Below are 20,343 nucleotides of genomic sequence, written 5' to 3'. Positions count from 1 at the left end.
CCCGTGTATACTTATACGAACATCGGCCCCCGCATGATTGATGACGCTTCCCTTGGTGCCCTATCGACGATGCGCTTGCATCCACTCCGCATTATTATTGCGAACCACTACGGGACCATCCTGGCGTATACGGTCGTCTTGGGAAATTGGGACCACGCTGAACAGCTCTCTCGAGGATCGCGTTCGCGTGAACGAGGAGACCTGGCTCGTGTTGTGGAATGGATTTCCAAGCCGAATAAGAAACGTGGTTAGGAAATCGTAAGAGAGGAAATCGTCGTTTGCCGATGGTCTGGTTAGTAATTATTCACCCGCGGAAGATAAACTCGAGGTTGCTGTTTCCTCTATAGGTAATGAGAGAATACTTTCCCGAAACGGTTTCGTTATGCTACCACTGTGCTCCGGTAAGCTGGAACTTAAGATAGCGTGTGTTAGGTAATCCATTTGGGAATGCATTAGACCTGTCTCGGATCTATGTTACGTCTAGATTACATCCGACGCTAGTTGAGCAAAGCTGATTCGGAGTTCTCCCTTAACCCTCGCTGTACACCGCGTGGGTCTTTCCGGACCCGGAGAGACTTTTGCACAAATCGATTGTACCGTTAGTGGAGTCATTTGGAAGATTAAGAAAAGTACGGTAAAGTGACAGAATCTTTGTCGATAGTAGTTGTATGAGCGAGGTCAAGCTACGGGTCCGTTTGGACCCAGGCATGGTCTCACACGTGGTTGTCTAAGTCGCTGGTATTGCGAAGGTTAAATACGTTTCCGTATACAAGGAACAGGGAGGGTCTTAAAGGAGTTATAGCAGATGCGCACTCGTGAGCATTACTATTGATGGTTCCCCATCGCGTTCATTTCACAGCACGTTTCGTGAAATTGTGTTATCCGTTCCATTGTAACCACAAGAGGACTTACGGTGAACCGTAATACCTACGATCCGCGGAATCAAGTACGCATTGTTAAACATATCGGTCTCAATAACTCGTACGATGAGCATTAGCGTGAAATGAGAATTGCGTATGCCGAAGAGATTCTACCTACCACCGAACGATAGTGGTGTTCGCTTTCTCGATTCCCGAGCAATTAATCGCACGGGAAGAAAAGCACCGTTCGACGATAAAAATTCGTTCAGAGGATATTAAAAATAAAATATTTTCATCGGGTACACCGTAAAATGAGAAAATTCCAAGTCACTCTTTGCATTCTTCCGGGGCAACTATTAATTCGGGACATTGTGACTGGATAGCCACTACCATCGAACGACGAAGAAATGTAATCAAATTTAAAACGATGAATTTTTCAACGGGATGTAGTTTCTCCTAACCGAGTGTTCTTTTATACAAGGACATCGAGATATACGTAGAATTACCAACATTTCTAACAAATACACTTTGTCGTGTAGATGGATACTTCGCAAACGTGGTAACTGTACCAAATTGGTTTCATTGTAATATATCGTGTTCACTTTTGTGTAAATTAAGAGATGTTACTGGTCGTGCGAAAATTAAATAAAAAAGAATAATAGAATTTCAGGTGGAGCAATTCCTACGAACACTTCTGAACCTATTCGTTCATTCCCTCTCATTGTTCGACAATGTCGATCGTCGAGGAATATCATCCAGGTGCCAATCTCTCATCGTTCCTCTTCAACGGTTAATTTTTCAGAGCTCCCCAGACACCTCGAGGAACCGTCGAAAGTAGGATGAATTAAAGGTACACGGGACACTACGCCGGCAACAGAGGTGTCCTTTTCCGAGACGATGTCAAGTAATCAGCCGTAGCTGCCGGAATAATTTCGAATTGGCCAAAGTCTACGGAATGTTTCCCCGCGGAGGCTGGAACGGTGGATTTACTCTCCAGCTAACTGTTCCGCCGGAACTAGACTCGCTCCAGAGCTATCTATCCAACTTGGCCCGCGACCCTTAATTTAGATTCGCACGGATTAACTCGAGGACCCACCCTCCTCCCGTCTCTCTCTTGAGTGTAGCCCTTTTCCCACTGGACGCACTTTTTCCTCTCATTATAGATAACGAAACGTAGCTGTCGAAAAGATTTTGCACAGAGGTGATCTCCACCCGACAGAACTACTGTTCCTTCGTGAGAAGAAGGCTAACGAGTGTTTGCATCACCACTCTAGTTTACAGTCTACTAGCTCCCTCTACCACTGTCGATCTTCGTCATCTTCCTGGACAGTACATGTTGTTGAGAAATTTCTAGAATGACTCTGTCCTGATTCGTTAGATAAGAAACTGCTCGAGAGTGGAAGTGAGAGAGTGTTCAGCAGTAGACTGTCGATCGAGACACTCGAGAGAATAAAGAGCGTAAGAGAACGAGTGAAAAAGAGAGTTCACTAGCTAGAGAGAAAGATTGTTTTTCGAATCATATACTGTTCTTTCGTGAGAAGAAGGCTAACGAGTGTTTGCATCATCACTCTAATTTACAGTGTACTAGCTCCCTCTACCACTGTCGATCTTCGTCATATTCCTCGACAGTGCGTATTGCTGAGAAATTTCTAGAATGACTCTGTCCTGATTCGTTAGACAAGAAACTATTCGAGAGTGGAAGTGAGACAAAAAAAGAGAGTTCACTAGCTATAGAGAAAGATTGTTCTTCGAATCATACATTATTTTGTCTTACCAAAGTCATTATTATTTTGTTTCCTTTTATAATTAATTTACATACGTTGTTAAACAGTGTGATTCGCAAATTGTGAATAAATTATACTGTAAGTAAAATGCACCACTCGTGATGGGAGTTTGTAGATCGAAAGCTAGGAGTGGGGGGTATGAACACTCACCAGCCTTCTTCTCGCGGTCGCACAGTACATTTTCATCGACGAATCGCACTGAATCGCGGTCATCGAAGTTTCCACGATCGTTGAAAATCGCCTCGTCGGCAAGGAGTTTTAGTTCGAAGCCGGTGTCTTTGAGCGACAGGAACCGAGAACGCAGATCCACCATCGTGGAATCAAATCTAATAAACGAGCGCAGAATTGATTTTATACCGGGAATTCAGTTTCTTGTTGGAATGCATGCTGCGGCCACTTCCGCGTGGCCACGTGACTGGAGAATATTCATGATTGGACCCTGTCCCTCGATCGTAAAGGGGCTTCAAACTGTCGTGTGATCCGACTGTGCTCCCCGTCGGTATTAGCGTCGAGTCACGCAGGACGTTGAAACTTGTTTGAGCTCATAAGCGACCAGTCTCGAGTGTAATTTCGTATTCCGCTAACCCGTCGAATTGTAATTTCATTTCGGACTGTCGAGACTGTGTCCGGGGTTTCTAGTAATATTTCCGAAGAATTATGCCTGTTTCGATGAGCAGGGACCAGGTGAACCGCGGTGGGAGGGAAAAGGGTCTTAACCCTGTCGAACAGAAATTGGGAACTTCGTGCGGAATCTCCCGCGGAGATTGGCCGAGAATTACTTCATTTTACGTCGACGAGTTTGTTCCGGCGGTGGATATTAGACTTCTCGGAACTTGGACCGACAAGGAATCTCTCTTTCAATTAACCTCCTCAAATCCGGATTGGCGGGACTTCTGGAAGAAAACGGACACCATTTTATAGACCCGCAACTATTTCCATTCAAGTTTCGTCGCATTTTCTACGATCGTCGAAGTTCGCAGTTTTCTTCCCCCCCTGCTACTTCGATCGTCAATTAAAATAATTTAACAGCTTTTTCAGCAGTTTTTACTCCGTGGCAGCAATTAACTTAATTTCTGAAGCATTATTAATCAAATATCCGCATCGTGTCCTTTTAATACACGATATTTTCATTGGCGATGATATTCGTTGCTGACGATCCAATCGCCGATAATAACATCAAAAATCGTTTCGCGACGATAACGTTCCCAATTAAATCGATCAACTCTTTCGTAGTGTGTTGGATGCTCGATGTGCACGTGACACTGATCGAAATTTCTGATACAATCGCAAACAGAACGGTTCTTCGAATGAAAATGAATCGAAATTGTGAAATGAATTTTTCTCGCGCGGAACTTCGTCGTGCAGAAGAGCGAGTTCGTATATGCATCGGGGCTGTACTTGAATAATCAAAGGATTCGATCAATTTTGTAAAATTTTATGATTTTTTTCCCTTACTGTGTAATTAATTACGCAAAATATTGTACGATGGACAGTTGTACCTTGAAAATAATAATTCTCAATCATTCTGCAAAAGTAAGTTACGAACGAGCACGTTTGCCCATCTCTCGAATTTTTTTTTTCCAAAATATTGCAAAACATTTCTATCGCACAATGTTGCCTGGTTATTGGATAAAGAAGCAATCTGTATTAATTTGCACAATTACGAACAAATCTGTATTACTCTCACATTATCGCGAGCTCTTGGAAACGCGTGGGTCACCGATAGTCAATCCCAAACAAGATCGTGATTATGGAAATATGGGATAGATTACCTGCAAGACCATTCACACAGGTAGTCATAAATTGACAGTTATCCAATGAATTACTCGTCTCGTTGTGCTCAATCCTATCCTATGAGTGTACTCTAATATTCCTGCGTCACGCATATGATCGAAACACTATTAAATGTAATTATCGTTATTGGTTGTATGATCTGCAAATTTGGCTCGAGTACAATTTATACGGCGATTTCAGCCGCTACGAAAGGTTGGTTTGAAAGGCTCAAACGACGTGCAACGAAAGCGCGGATTCATGAGTATTCATGAAATTTTCATCAGAGATTGTAACTCTGGAAATTCGTCCAACATATTCGTATGGGCTGAATTAACTTTGATATTTCTGTATTTAGAAATAATCTGTTTCTATCATTTCTGGTTTATACTATTTTACTGTGACGTAATAAGAACCTAATTAATTTATGAATTACCCACTATTAATAAGCCATAACGTTCAAAATATACTGTAGACATCAAGGCATCAACCGTTCTCGAATCTTGGAATTATATATTAAGAAACTGTAGCTTTCCTTGTGCATTTTTAATTATATATGTCTAGTAAAATAAAACTTTATGTCACAAATACTTTAATCGTACTAATTTTAATAGCGATACTCCCATAAAACGTAGCTTTAATATAAAGAAATATTTGAAACTTTTATAGTTTGGATCTTTTCCAAATTTCCACATGTTATTTAAAATAATCAATTTTTCAACAAAATGAACAATGAATTATCGTAAAACCTTCATTTTATAGATTCACAATTTCAACTGTTTTGTTAAAATTATAAGTACTTTGAATCTTTCGCAGTTGCTTGATTTCAAATTGTTAATTGCAAGTAAAATATGTCGGCTCATATATCGATGTGAAAGATAAACTCCAATATTGATAGACCTTAAGAATGTACAAGTACACTTCCTTGGAATTTCAAACTAGTGTAACTCCGCTGCATTGTACATTCGCCTGCTACATGCACTAAGGGATTGTGAAATTTATGCAAAATTCATAGAACTTCTCAACAAATCCCTACTGGCTACACAATGCCCTCAGGAGTTATTCCTTTCACGGTGTACTTAATCCCTCATGAACTCAGTTTATCACTAATATTTATCTACAGTTGCGATAACAGATAACTACCCCTTCCGAGATCATATTTCAGCTAAAAAACTCCATAACTTGTAAAACATCGCAATAATTTTAATTCTCACAAAATTGTAACTCACAAGGAACTCATTCGACCATTCGTTGAAATCACTGTTGTTCCCTACACACGTATGTTAAGAAAGCCTATAATCGCTACGTACAATACTTTTGCCATATCGTGCGATAAATAAACACAGTGATTGGGAAAAATTAAAACAAGAATAAAAACTGAAGCGTTGTTATCTTGTGGCTTCGTTGCACGAAATACAAACGAAAAGTATTTCGTCGCGTGATAAAATTAACGACACGTGTTCCCAAGCGCGTGTCTAACGCGGTCTTTTTGTCACAAGATGGCGCTAGCGACGCGCGAACGTAGTGGCGCGCGATTCAAACGATCTGTCCCCGGCGAAACATCACAGAAGCGAAGTAACAAACGTGGATGACTGCACGGCGCCAGCAAACGCTTCAATTTTTTCGATTTTCTCGCGTTTCATCGGCTCGAAACGTTCTCTAGCCGTCGGAATCGAACACCGCCAGAAACGGAACGGAAAGTGGTATTAAAGGGCCCGAGGCGACGAGTGGAAAGTCGTTCACAAAAGCAGCCGTCAAATCATCTCGCTCGCGGCTGTGATCGCGCGTGCTCCTCTCAGTACGGAAACCACCGAGAACACTTCATCGGGCAAGAAGCTCGTATTTATGGTGACACTGCAATCAAGCGATCGTTGGCGCGTCGACGATCGCTCCAGCTAGCAGGGTCGACGAGATTTCTGTTTTGCCTTGCGGCCATTCCGCGAATCGACCATACGTTTACCTTCCGACGACGCTGTATTTGACCCATATACGCGAAAGCGTCGCATTCGTCTCTGTTAGACCTTTCATCTGGCGGGAATCGAATCCCACCGCTGATAAGTCATCTGTCTGCTTCCGTACGACCGACGAGATGAAACGAACTTCCTTTCGGTTTACTTTGTTCGAACTTTTCCGGCAGAAATTTTTTAAAATCGTCGCGAACGAAACGTCCGACATCTCGAACGAATTGAAATCATCGAGATTAATAGTCCGTCGGTAAATGACGCCAAATATTGGACCGCCAAATATTGGACCGCCGATACGTTTAAGAGAAATTGCTTCTCGCAATCGAAGAACAGTTAGCTGCGGTCAATTGTGTCTGCGGATGGGCACGAGAGTATATACATCGACGGTAATAAATTCGAACGTCGTACACTCGAAATCTATAAAGCATTGCCCTTTTTTCCCTCTCCCCCTGGGTTTAATTTGTTGTCCACTTTCGGCCGCGATAAAACACGACGCCCGAGAAACGCGCGCGAACTTTTTCTATGCATTATAAACGTCCAATGAAATAAAAAAAAAAAAAAGCAAAAAGAAAAATAGAAACGGTGAACAGAGAGCGGCGAATACTAAAAGCAATCATGGAAGAGTATACTATATGCGCGCGAGTGGGAGTTTAAAACGGATAGCGTGGAACATTACAGCGACCGCGAAAAACGGGTAACAAGATGGATGACGGAGAGAGCAGCGTAAAACGGTGGGATTGGGGCTCGCGAATAGCGAAATTACAGATATAAATAAGATCGGAAGACAGTAATCTATCGTTGTCTCGGGCCTCGAGTCGGTTACTACTGTCGCTTACTTAATCACGAAAGCTCAATCGAGTTATAAGTATCCGCGGCACGTGACCTCGTGCGTCGAATTAATTTCGTCCGTTTGCCTATAACTGTCTCTAATTATGAATATTATTCATAATATGAATAAGTCTCTCGAAAGAGGATATACGAGATATCGTTGCTTCTCGGGGATAGGATCGATCTTGAACGACTAAAGGATCCATTAACGGTTTTACGCCCGCGGCCGGTAACGTTAACCAAAGTTAAATAAAACGGTGCTGCGGGGATTGCCCTTTTCGTGCCCTGGCGATCGAAACGGTCCACGTTTTCTTTGACGCGTTCCAGCGGAGCCTCTCGCCGACGAACGCAAACTTCTAATCAGCAACGACAGAGAGACAGTCACGAAAGGGACTCCTGTAAATCTTTTGCCGATAATCACTGGAATTCCTCCGGTAAATAGACCCGGGCCAAGCTTTCGGGCAGCCGGGCGACTTGCCAAAGCCCCCGCCATCGACGGAAATCTTTCCGGGGCAAGGATCTCGTGGTCTAGCCCGGGTTTATCTGTCGTTACACGGTTGCACCCTGTACCGCTCCACGACGATTGCAATTGCATCGGCAAAGACCTGGCCAATCCGGCGAATGGGACGCGAGAACGTTGGGAAACGCTGGATTTGAATAACTCTGGTCCCACTGTTTGCGTTCGGTGTATTGCTGAACCCAACTCGTTCGCATACAAAAGACGGTGATCGTCTACGACGAAAACCTAGGGAATACTACCTAGCCATAGATGCCTGGTGATCGTCGGTGAACAATGAAGTTCCATGACCTGAATGTAGCATCCATGACCTTTCATTAAAATCTCTAGTAGGCTACTGTGACGTGAAATGTCCAATTAAGCACAAGAAAAAAAATGGTAGTTTGAATCCTAGCTGCACCAAGGCTGGGTCTTTTTGGACCCAGATAGAGTCTTCCATGGCTCGATTATACCGTTAGTGAAACGTTCCATAGAAATTAAGAAAGTTACGAGAAAATAATAGAATCTCTGTTCGATATATTCGTGCAAGCAGGATCAATTTACGGGTCCGTTTGGACCCAGGTATGATCTCTCCCGTGATCGTTTGAACGTTTGGTATCGTAAAGTTTAACTTTCACAGGAAATGGTAGTTGGAAAATAGGTAGAATGGAGTCATTCGTAGATGTCTGGTGATGTTCAATGAATAATATTCATTAAAATCTTCAGTATACTACCGTGGCGTACCCTGTCCAGTCGTGAAACACAAGTTGGTGCTTGGCTATCTCTCACAGGAAATACATGAAAAGTGAATAAAGTAGAGTCACCTGTAGACTCCTGGAGATCTACGATAAACAATGAAGTCTCACGATTGACTATCGTAAAGTATCGATGGCCTAGTATCAATAACCTTTTATTAAAATTTTTCAGTAGGCTACTCTGACGTAAACTGCCCAGTCCTGAAACACGAGATGGTGTTTTAACTTTCACCGGAAGTACATGGAAAGCACGTTGGACAGAGCCATCGATAAACGTCTAGTGATTCTCGATGAACAATTCCCATGATTGACTATCGCAACGCATCGATGACCTTTCATTAAAATCTCCAGTAGGCTACTTTGGCGTAAGCTGTCCGGTCGTGAAACACGATACGGTGCTTTATCATCCACGGGAAGTGGTACATCAAAAGTAAATAGGATAGATATGTATAATCGATAGGGAACCGAGCATTCGTAAACTGACCAAAAACGCAAATTATAGATTCACATCAACGACTTTCGCCCTTGATAAAACTGCAACAGGTGACGTACGGTACCTAATCGAATCATTGATTGGCCAAGTTTCCTGGACCCAGTCGAACATACCGAAAGAAAAATTCCTCGAGGCTCGTTGGCTCGGATTTTCGAACTCGGTCAGGAATTTTTCGTAGCACTCGAGGTTCCAAAGGGCCGCGCCAGGATCGGGGGTTTGAGGGACGGTTCGGTGAGAATTGAAACGCCACGTTTCGGATAGAATCATACGAACGAGAGGGACGGTGATGGTAGAGGGTAGACGGAATCGAAGAAAAAGATCGTTGAAAGCCTGTCGTAGCTCAGACACTCGCAGAGACAGTGTTACAACGCGGAGAAGCTTCCACGGCTTTCAGATGAAGACCCGGGCCCAGCTATAGCGGCCGTCCCTGTATCGATGGGGAGGAAAATGCCACGCTTCGCGTAAGAAATGTTTCATGAAGCGAGCGGGATTGCACGCTCCATGTAGCCCGACGTTGGGAGCATTACAGAAAGAAAAGAGGAAAGGGAAACAGCTTGAGAGCTTAACTTACCCGTACATTTTGATTCCAGACGCGTTTCGATGCTGGAAACGATATTGGATGACGCGCGCAGAAAAGTGAATTACTTTTATGGCCGTGTATTATGGACGCTCCATGGTCTCCTCTCTGGATTTCCGGCCGTGGCAATGGTATTTGCACAACAAGTCCCGCCAACGGTGGAAGACTTATGTCGCGCGAACGCGAGTTGCTGTTTAGCTTTTCTTGGTTGTTTTGCGCTACTTTCACCCCCGGGAGAGTGACTTTCGAAACTACGGAACGAGCAGGCGGAACGAACATGTTTCTTCATAAAACATTATCTCACGGATAGTTAGGGTGGCACAATAGGGAACAGGATGCTATCGAGGTTCCTTGATTGTTTCCCCACTCCTATTCAGACCAGGACGCGTTCGTAAAATAATGCCGGGGTTGTTCGGTATTCGTACGCAACACAATCGAACGAAACTCTGGAACTAGGTATAATGTGAATATACTTAAACAAACAATGACAAATGAACACTAGAAACGCTAACTTTGATTATGATTGTTTCTCCGTTTCTATTCAGGCCTGGACACGTTCGTAAAGTGTAGAGGTTATACGGTGTTCGTGTGTAACACCATCGAACGAGACTCTGGAACTTGGTATAGTGTAAACATACCTGAACAAACGGAAAAATATCAAGACTGGAAATAGTAGCTTCGATAGTAATAAATGTTTCGTTATTAATAACGCAAAATAAAGATTGTTTTCTTTATGCAACACGTGTGTTCACTCAGCTTTCTATATTGGTTTCTCCCTATGGTTGATTTTATCATTTCAACGAATAATGTAGATGACGAGAGATTAATCTAGGAGCTGTGTAACTCAAACTGGCTACGATTGCCAAAGTAACATCTCCATCATTGACGTCGAGCCTACCATGAACTACGAACGAAGGAAGTGGCATAAACGCTATAGCCAACCTAGGCTACTGAGCCGCCAGTTGTGCAGCCCTGATCAAGACGTTCGTTATGAATAATACATAAGAAATCCTGCTATTAGGAGGAATTGCTCCTTGGAAATAATTGCAATTAAAGAGGATTTGGGTCTGGAGCATTTCTTGGAAATGTAAATACGTCTAATCCCTCTTGTGTTTCATCCGGGATTTGCTAATTGGAATCCGAAGCAAAATCTGTTAGACAAAGCCTTACCGATGTTTGCTTAAAAGGGATTTGCTCCAAAATAACTTGGTCTAATCGTCCATAGAAGTCCGAAACTTTTTCCTACCAGAGACCGAAATACAATTCGACAGCGAGTCTGGGAACGATCGAAGTTTATAGGTTATGCGTCCCGTAAATTTCGTTGGCTACGGAAGAAGATTTCGCGTGCATTAAAAAGAGATGATAAAAACTTCGAATAAAATATTTATGTCAAAAGCTGAGACGTTATTGAATAGGCGAAGGTGCGAACGATCGAATATTCGAAGTTATGTTTCCCATAAATTTCGATAGCTGGTGGGAGAAGATTTCGTACACGCCCAAAATTCGTGGTAAATAAAGAAAGATGAGAACTACAAACAGAATATTAGTGCGAAAGATCGTGTAACACTGTCGAACGACGAAACCGCGATCGATCGAATATTATAGGTTATGTTGCCGGCGCGTTTCCTCAGCCGCGCGAAACCTCCAGCTTGGCAGCATCCAAAATTCGCACGAGCAAAGTATCAAAGCTACCAACGAAATATTGATACGTCTAATCCGATATAGCGCAGGTGCGACGAAGCTGTTACACGTTAATTACATCGAACTTGCGGTATACCTATTACGCGCGGTGTCAGTGTGTTATGGAGGGCCTCATGAATATTTCATCCCGTCTCTGTAAGTCCGTTCATTTCACCAGCATCTTCGTATTATTCCGATCATTAAAGTTAGCGCGTACGAACATAATCCGCTCGTGCACCAACCGAGCGAAATATCGACGGAACATTCGACGAGGCACGGACACCTTTAATGCGATCGACGCGTCAAAAGTACAATTTATGGAACCCAGTTGCACTGTTCAAGGAGTTGGAGAACTATTCGCGCGAAACTTTCCACTTTTATCCGAGACCTCCGCGCAGAAAGTGTACCAATATAGTACTTGAAACACTTCCCAACACCTAGAGGTTCGAAGCTTCGATCGTGAGAGATATCGGAATCACGCATTCTCGTGTTCCGTACCGTATTGCTCTTCTCACCCAGGCAAATATACAGCTGTGTACAGTTCCTGGGTCGCAAAATTTCAGAACTGGCACCTTCGGTTGCCTGGGATCACCCCTAGGTATAAGAAGCTCATGGACTTTTTGCGGAAGACGCAATCGGTCAGATCTTGGTCGCATTGTGGCAGACAGGCCGGCAAACTTCAGTCACCAGGAAACCTGGGCCCGGAAGCGAATGGAGTGCTCTTGTATCCGGATCGCAAAAACTTTAATCGGTTTACCGAACGGACCGGACGAGCCGATGGGAGATAATTGAAATCCACGTGGAAAGCTAGGGCCCTCCGGAGATTACCATTAATTAGAGCCATAGATCACTCGGCGTGGTTTGTGACAATCGGCCAGATCCTCGACCCTCTCTCTGCTCTAACTTGCTCCCTGGCTCGTCTTTACCGTGACGCTGCTTATGCAACCAGTATCTCCAGCAACGTTCACGCTGTTGCTACCAACGGTTACCAACCGATAACCATATCTGCTGGGATTGCACAACATATCTACAGTATCGTCTGAAATAGATCTTGAATTAGAGACCAGGCCAGTTACGAATCAGCAATAGCTGGCTGAGTGATCCTCCGACAGGGCTGTCTATTGGACCACCCACCCTGTTATTAGCTACACCTTCAGTGATGATTAGAGTGCTTTTGAAGGATGGCTCCGCCCAGGTTGTTTGGTGTAAATTAGTCGCTGAACATGAATTTCTGACACGAAAGATTGCCCGCCAGAACTATAAGCCAATTAACTCCTACATTTGCCGGATAGAAATTCTCAATCTTGTATAACCTAGACAAGTGGCGCCTTCCTCGGGCATTTAAATATACAAACTATTACAAAAAGACGGCATGCTCTGGGTTCTATTCGTTTTAGATTTTTCGTGCAATTTCACTCAATTTTAAAATTTAATTGAAATATTACGAGTTCTGCGTACCTTGGCAGATTAACGATATATTCATTTTGAAGAGATAAAGTTTTGAGGTTAAGAGGTTAAGTTTTGGGGTTAAATATAACAATATATTTAACCTCAGTTCGCCTCTTACGCACTTTATTCTGGTTATCTTTATACAGATATGGTATTCGTGCTTGCCCAATTGTATAGATAATATAGACACTTAACAATACCAATAATAATAATGGAAAAGTTTCGATGGGTAAAGAATTTGAGAAACAAGAAAATAAATAAATATTATTTAATTATCCAATCGATTAACTCAAAAGTACAAAAGACATATATTTGTAATGATTAAATTCCTATCGAAAGTATCGCTACTATTCTCGAAACTGAGATCGGAATCGTAGAAACAAACTTGGCGGGATTCTATGGAAGCGTACCAACTTCCTACCTAACCTTCAAACTTTACCTTAGTAACCAGAGATAATATCGCTCGAGTTAGTCCCCTCGCAATGTTTATTTTGAGAATTTGTTACGTCGATTTTGTTCGGATAAATTAATCGAATCAGCGACAGTTCGATATCGCGCGGTTTATCGACACGTGGATCGCAGTTTGTCTGTTAATTAAGAACCCAACAATCGAAAATTCAGTTTTTCCACTGTGCAGTCGTTGCATCGAAACGAATTTCAATTCCGTGTTCCGTTTCCAATTATCAATACACGATCCTCGACACGTAACTTCCGGTCGTGGGGTGTTTTCGGACGTATCGCGAGTTGTGCTCGTTAAAGTCTCTAAATAACGAGAAACCGCGGCACGATCGGTCACCGCTTTAATGACGGCACTCTCTGAGCTTAGTGTACGATACTTTGCCGAAGAAATAGTTCCGCGACTGAATAATTACTTCGTTAAGACCTCACGTCGAGTTAACGAACAAAATCCGCGTTAACGAAGCGTCTCGCGAATCGATTCACACGCGTAATTAGAAATTCAATGGACGCTGTAAAAATACGGATATCTAATATGCGTTCGATTCTCGTCCAGAAATTCAAACAACGAACTTCGTAGCCCTTAAACGATCTTCGTTCACGATCTGGAACACACGGTCCACGAATTACAATTTCAATCGTCAAACAGCTTGGATCGGGAGTTGATATTTCATCCCATGAAGTCCTTACACAAGGAAATCGATACCTCAGACACCCAGTTTTGCCGGAATCTCATTGCATTCGAGCCAAAAGTAGGTTAAAAAGAGGTTACGACCCTTCATATTTCGTACGCGTGTTCTCGATCAGAAGGAGCGAGATCTATACGAGACGCGACACTTCAAAGATTACAATTTTAACAGTCCGATACCCGAATATGCCAGAAACTGTTATTTTTGGATTAGACGTATCTTAATACTCTTATTCTCGGAATTTATTCTTGTTTCAGTTGTAAAGAAACTATTACAATTGTATCGTCACGAAGCTTTGTAACCTTTATGAGTAATATACCTTTTTATTATTCAAAATAGAGATATTATTGCGATTCAATCTTATCGAAATACCATACATATCATCGATGAATCCATAACGAGTAAAGGATTTGATAAAATTTGTTCCTTGAATTAAAATATTACTGATACAGGACGATAAATGTTAAAGTTACGTCCGATTTAGAAATAGATAAATGGAACAATAATTGTTGTCTTTTTATACCGGGTAGTTAAGAAAGTATATGAAACAAATTGAACGTTGAGAAACGATATGGATCGTATTTGCAAAAAGTATGAAAATATTAAATATATAATACATTGCGTAAAAATGACAAAAGAAATTTCGTTATCGGGGAGTTAAACGAATCGGTTAGAAAATTCGCGTCGAATCGGCTGCCGATAATCCGTTATTATCGGACGAAAAACAATGTGTATAATGCATATTCGCCTTCCCTGAAGAGCAGTGCTAACTCGACTGATCGTTTTCGAAATCATTCGCCACCCCATATATACCTTGATCTCGACCAAGTGGAGAAAGACAGAGCAGGGCTGAACGAACTAGACGAGACAGGGATGGAAACCTGTTCAAAGTTTCGCAATTTGAATCCGGAACGGAATATTCCTGTTAGCAGGCACTGGCGGTATTAGAACGAGTCTTCTCTATCTGCTCATCTCTCTGTCGCTTCCCCTACTTTCGTTCGCGCACTTACTATCTCATTCCGTTCGCCGTTTACGTCACACTATTGATTTACTTTTCTGTTTCGTTCGTTCGTTCGTTCGTTCGTTCAATTGCTCGCTTAGGCCTTTTAATTATTCAGCCATTTCGTTCTCGCCTGTGCAGGCACTCTATTACTTAAATATTTAACCTACGGCTCGTATCTTTCATCACTCGTTAATTCGCTAATTCCCTTCTCCCTGAACGTTCTGTTGCCCGTTACTTTTCTCGTTCATCAGTCACGCACTCAAATCCATACTCCTTGACGTACCTATACCTACTGTTGGTTACTTGTTGGTACTTCGTTCTCCGTTCTTTTCCTTTCTTTTTTTTTTCATCAACTCGCTACTCTTGCATAAATTTCTTCGTCCGACTTATTTCCGTACTCAGCCACTTTTCACACAACCTTTTTACTCACTCATTTAGTCACTCACTGATCCAGTTACCCGCTCCCTCTCTCATTTACAATTCATTCGCTCCTTCCGCCTGTCGCGCTCCGTCCTCTTTTTCTCCCTCCCACTGATCCATCAATCTCGCCCCACTCCGTCTCCATCGTCCCCCTCCACGTTTCCATTACACATCACACTACCTACCCCGGAATCCCCAGCGACAGCGCGACGACGTTACACGGGACGCTCCCGAGGGGTTAACGCGAGCTGACAGTACGGAACCAGTTATGGAGCACAACTGTGCAACCGTGTCAAAGGCATACCGGGAAACAGCGGCTCACGAATTCGTCGAATTTCGAAAGCTTCTGCATCCTGGAACGTTTCCCCCACCCTTTCTCGTTCCACGCTTCCCCCCACTCCGTCGAACGTATCTTTCCCCGCTCGACGAAAATTCGCGTAGCATTCTAGGGCTCCCTCGAGATCGGTCGAAGGCATCGGGACGCATTCAATTAGTACGAATGTTTATTTTGATCTTTATACTCGACCCCGAGCCTAACATCGAGACCGATTCTAACACCACGTATCCGTATTCGCGACGAGAGGATAACTTCACCTGGATAAATATTGACAGCGTTGAATATTCGGATTGTTTCGAAACAGAGATACCGAGATCGAATTTATCAATCAACGGAAAGGTAATTATTGTTTTATATTCGAGAATACCGTTATTTGCTCTCATTTTTCCGTAGTTTCTATTCTCAGGTACGGTATCCTTTCTTCTCCTGTTTTATTTTATATTCTCTTGTGTATTACACATTGAAAGATTCTCCTGTTAATAATGGTAATAATAAGTTCCGTCAGACTTCTCCCTTTTTACCTTTCACCTCTTTCACTTCGCTTTGTATTTTCTTATTATATATTTTACATTGAACGATTCCCCCGATACTATTATTAATAATAATAATTTCCATCGGACTTTTTCCTTATTACTTTTTCCTCTTTCACTTTACTTTGTATTTTTTATTGCGTATTTTCTATTGAACGGTTCTCTCGTTACTATTGATGATAATAATTTCTATCAGGCTTCCTCCTTACTAACTTTTTCCTCTTTTACTTTCTATTGTCTGGTTACTTTCACCTAGTACTATACAGGATGAGTCGTTTCATTGTATCGTTTGAATTTACTTGGAAAATATCTGTGCATAAAAAGATGTTTGAAAGAAGAATTGTTCGGTATCAAGAGAAGCGTACAATGCAACAATTAATTGTTCCCTATTTTACTTCTTTATCGAGATACGAAGTTTGCTTTAATTTTTCAATATGCAATACTTAACCTTATTAAATATATGACACAAAATAATGCAACAATCAATTGTTTCCTCTTTCACTTCTTTATCGAGATACGAAGCTTGCTTTCATTTTTCAATGTGCAATACTTAACCATGTAAGTCGAAAGAGTACCAAATAGTGGATAAAAAATTATTAAATATATGACACAAAAAATTAAGTTATCAAAATATTTTTGAGCGAAGAATGATGGAACTTACGTGTACGAAGAAACCTTGGCACATTTGTATCCTTGATACACGAGTTCTATATTTATTTCAATAAAAAAGCAAAATAGCAAGAATATCAAATAATTTTCGTTCGAAACGCTTTCTTGTACAACAAATAGTTTACAACTAAATTCAGCCGATACGATTAAACGACTCGCTCTGTACATTCCGTACTAAAGAGTTCTCCCGTTAACAATAATATCGACGATAATTTATCAAGCTCGTGTCGCGTTAATTGACAATTTCCGACTCCAACCGCGGTGCCGTTAAATTTTCAAATTGGTACACCCCGAGCACCATGGCCGCGTTTTTAACTCGAATCGATTAATTCGATTACTCGAGACAAGGGGACTCGAACGCTTATCGCTACACAAGGAAAATCGGATTGGGATCCGAAGACAAAGGCTGGACCCTGCGAGCCGTCGTAATTCGAAGGAAGATTACGACAGAGATCGAGCGAAAACGAGCGAGCAGTCAACTAGGCGGCCGTAACGCGGCTCTTTTGTCACGCAAATTGAATCCGCTTACACGACAATCCCCCCCGACCCTCTCCGCGCCATTCAGTTCGCCCTTCCACCTCGTCGAGATCTCTTCAGCGCACACACTTTATCGGAAGAAGAAACCGGACGTCTCCCTAAATATTGTCTCAACTCGAAGTCGAGTCGATAGAGATTATCGAGTTCCGAGGAGCGTGTCCTTTCGAAGGCGTCGCGACGCGTCCGGGGGGTTCCTTTCAGAAACCGATTCGCCCAGTCGCGATGTCTACGAAACTCGTCGCCATTCACTAACCTCTGAAACGTCGTCCGGATCCAAAAACAGCAGACAAAAGTTCCGCGAACGGAATCCTCCGGTTCGTTCAGTCTACGCCCGGCATTCTCATGTGTAGTTCACCGGGCGAAGAGGAAACGAATACTCGAACGCGCACGATCCTCGACTAGGCACTTATCTCACACCCTGTCGCAACGTAACAATCGGTGGCCGTAGGCGGGCGCGTATGTGTACACGTTACGTGGCCGCAGGACGGGACGGGTCGGTATCCTAGCGGTAAGGGTGTCTCGCGATACGTGGCCGTGGCGGCGACTAACTCTCAAGTCCGACCACGCGGCTCGTGCTTACGGTGCGCAATTGCTTCGCGCAGTCGAAGAGCACCAGCAGGGACGAGGAGGAGAACCGCCAAGCAGCAACGAGACCCCGGACGCCACTTTTCCAAGTTCGGGTAAACAGAAACATCCGCGCCGAGTAGGGAAGCTCGTGTTAGGCGTCGCGTAACCCGACGTCGTCCGCGGTTCCACGCAACAGCTGAGACCATCGGCAGCTGCGGATCACTGCGCCGCGAACTGCTTTCTTGAGAACCGTTTACACCGTAGCGTGATTAAAGTTCGCGCCCGGGGACTTGCCACGTGTGAATGGGACACCGGTTCGAACTTCGTTACTCGTCGTGCACCGTGGATACCGCTGGGAGCGTTGCTCGGTCTGCGTCGTCGATCCTCACGGGATCTCTCTATTCTCTCGCCCAAAGTCCGGGAACTTGTTTCGGGATTATTTATGACGAAATCGAGCGAAATAAAGTTGAACGGAACTAAGTGGAGACGGAACTACCCTGGATTCGACCGAACTAGAGTTTCCAAAGTTTGATTTCCGTTCGCGATTCGATTGTTCGAGAGACGTGATAGATGACTGGCGTGTGTTTCGGGATATTAAACATCTATGTTGCCACTGATACCAATTCGATTATTATTTAAATGTTTCGTTAACGTATGGGAAAATGTAACGTATCGAATGGATGTTCGATTTTATGGGGGAATTTTTAGAGGTCGTCGAGTGTTAATAAGAGTATGCTAATAAGAGTATGTTGGTACTATACTCTGTATTGATGTACCTGAATATATTGTACACCTTAATTATTCATTTTACTAGTGTATATTTCGAATAAATTGAAAATGCCTTTTTGTGTTCGAAGATGAACTTGTTTCGTATCGGTAATGTTAAAATATTATTTCGAACATGTTCAGCGATGAAAAATAAATACTCGATCAAGAATATATATTTAAAAGTAAATACTTTCTAAGCAAATTTCGTACAATCCCAACGAAATTTATCAATTAATTTTAAGCTACCTATCGGTATGCGTTTAATTCAAAACGTCGATCAATATTCTAAATTCGCAGCTAATTAGTTCGGTACTACACGCGACGAAGAATTATCATTCGTCGCGAGTAATACCGATTACCAGGTCTCACCACGTGGAGGTTGCTGCGACCAAAGACCCGAAGAGAGATAGATGGAATCAAAGTTCCATCGATCTCCCTAGACACTCAATACATACGAAATTACTAAACCAGGAAGATGGAAGAAATCAAAGTTTCTTCGATCTCCTCGTTTGGTTCTTTCGAGCAATTGCAATATGGAAAAAATTAGGCAAAATTGAGAAAGAAGCGACGCGTACCGTGGAGTTGGCCTACTAGGTCAGTCCTGTTTGCCCTTAATGGATGCCCTATTTCCCCACAACTCATTCCCCACTCATCAATTCATCACAATTATTAACAACCGTCGTTGGACCATAGTTTAAACAATTATTAACAATAATGACTCAGAAGCCAACAATTTGTCGAAATATTCGGTTAGATCGAATACAACCAATTTGTGTTGTAAAGTTCAGATTATAATATCTAGTTTATTACAATATGCAGGGATCTCGCATATCTAGTAGTATAGTTATTGTATATATTAGGTGGATCGGAAAGTTCGTCGTTTCTGCGCATGTCACTATTTGATTGTCATTTGTCAGCTCATTGTGTACATTAAAGTCGTAGCAAAGACATTCTGAGGTTATAGTGACTTGTTTAGTTGTAAATAATTAAATTTAAAATTTATGTATTTGAATTTAATGTCGTTTCCCGACATTACTTTCCGGTCCCCCTAATATAATATTATATTAGGTGGATCGGAAAGTAATGTCGTTTCTGCGCATGTCACTATTTGATTGTCATTTGTCAGCTCATTGTGTACATTAAAGTCGTAGCAAAGACATTCTGAGGTTATAGTGACTTGTTTAGTTGTAAATAATTAAATTTAAAATTTATGTATTTGAATTTAATGTCGTTTCCCGACATTACTTTCCGGTCCCCCTAATATAAGAATATAAAGTTCGAAGAAATGCGTATACAGTGATATGTCTTGATGTGAACGACGACAGTGTCGTGTGGTCTTTCTGACTCTGGGCTTGGAACTCGACTAAAAAGAAAAACCAAAAGGAAAAACGGCCAAACCGTTGACCGCATGGCGGACGATCCTTCCGCGCCAATACGGAGACAGTTCTTAAAACTGACATCGACATCTGGCACCCTTAAGATCGTCGTTGCATTCATTTCGACAATTCGAATATTGAATATTGAAATTACCTGTCGACAGTCCTGAATCATTCGATACGATCGTCCGAAAGGCGACTAATCGAACATTGAAGACATCGTTTACGCACAAAGTGCCCTTTACGCGAAGTTATCAGTTGTTGTGCCGAGCGATTTGAATCACAACTGACCGCGTAGTCCGCAAGGTTCATTATAGTATCCAGTCAGTTTAGCA

General features: G+C 42.5%; 1 protein-coding gene across 2 annotated transcripts in view; it reads right to left on the bottom strand.

Annotated features, from left to right (window-relative positions):
- LOC143149432 (uncharacterized) overlaps positions 1–17,750 on the bottom strand; it is a 284,472-nt gene extending 266,722 nt beyond the window's left edge. For both annotated transcript variants that reach the window (XM_076316774.1, XM_076316790.1), the window contains exon 1: positions 17,551–17,750. The gene's annotated coding sequence lies outside the window, so the exon portion shown is untranslated. The remainder of the gene's footprint in view (positions 1–17,550) is intronic.
- Positions 17,751–20,343: the final 2,593 nt, after the last annotated feature.

Source organism: Ptiloglossa arizonensis, chromosome 1 (assembly GCF_051014685.1).
Source record: "Ptiloglossa arizonensis isolate GNS036 chromosome 1, iyPtiAriz1_principal, whole genome shotgun sequence".
NCBI lineage: Eukaryota > Metazoa > Arthropoda > Insecta > Hymenoptera > Colletidae > Ptiloglossa > Ptiloglossa arizonensis.
This window is presented reverse-complemented; position numbering and strand designations above follow the sequence as displayed.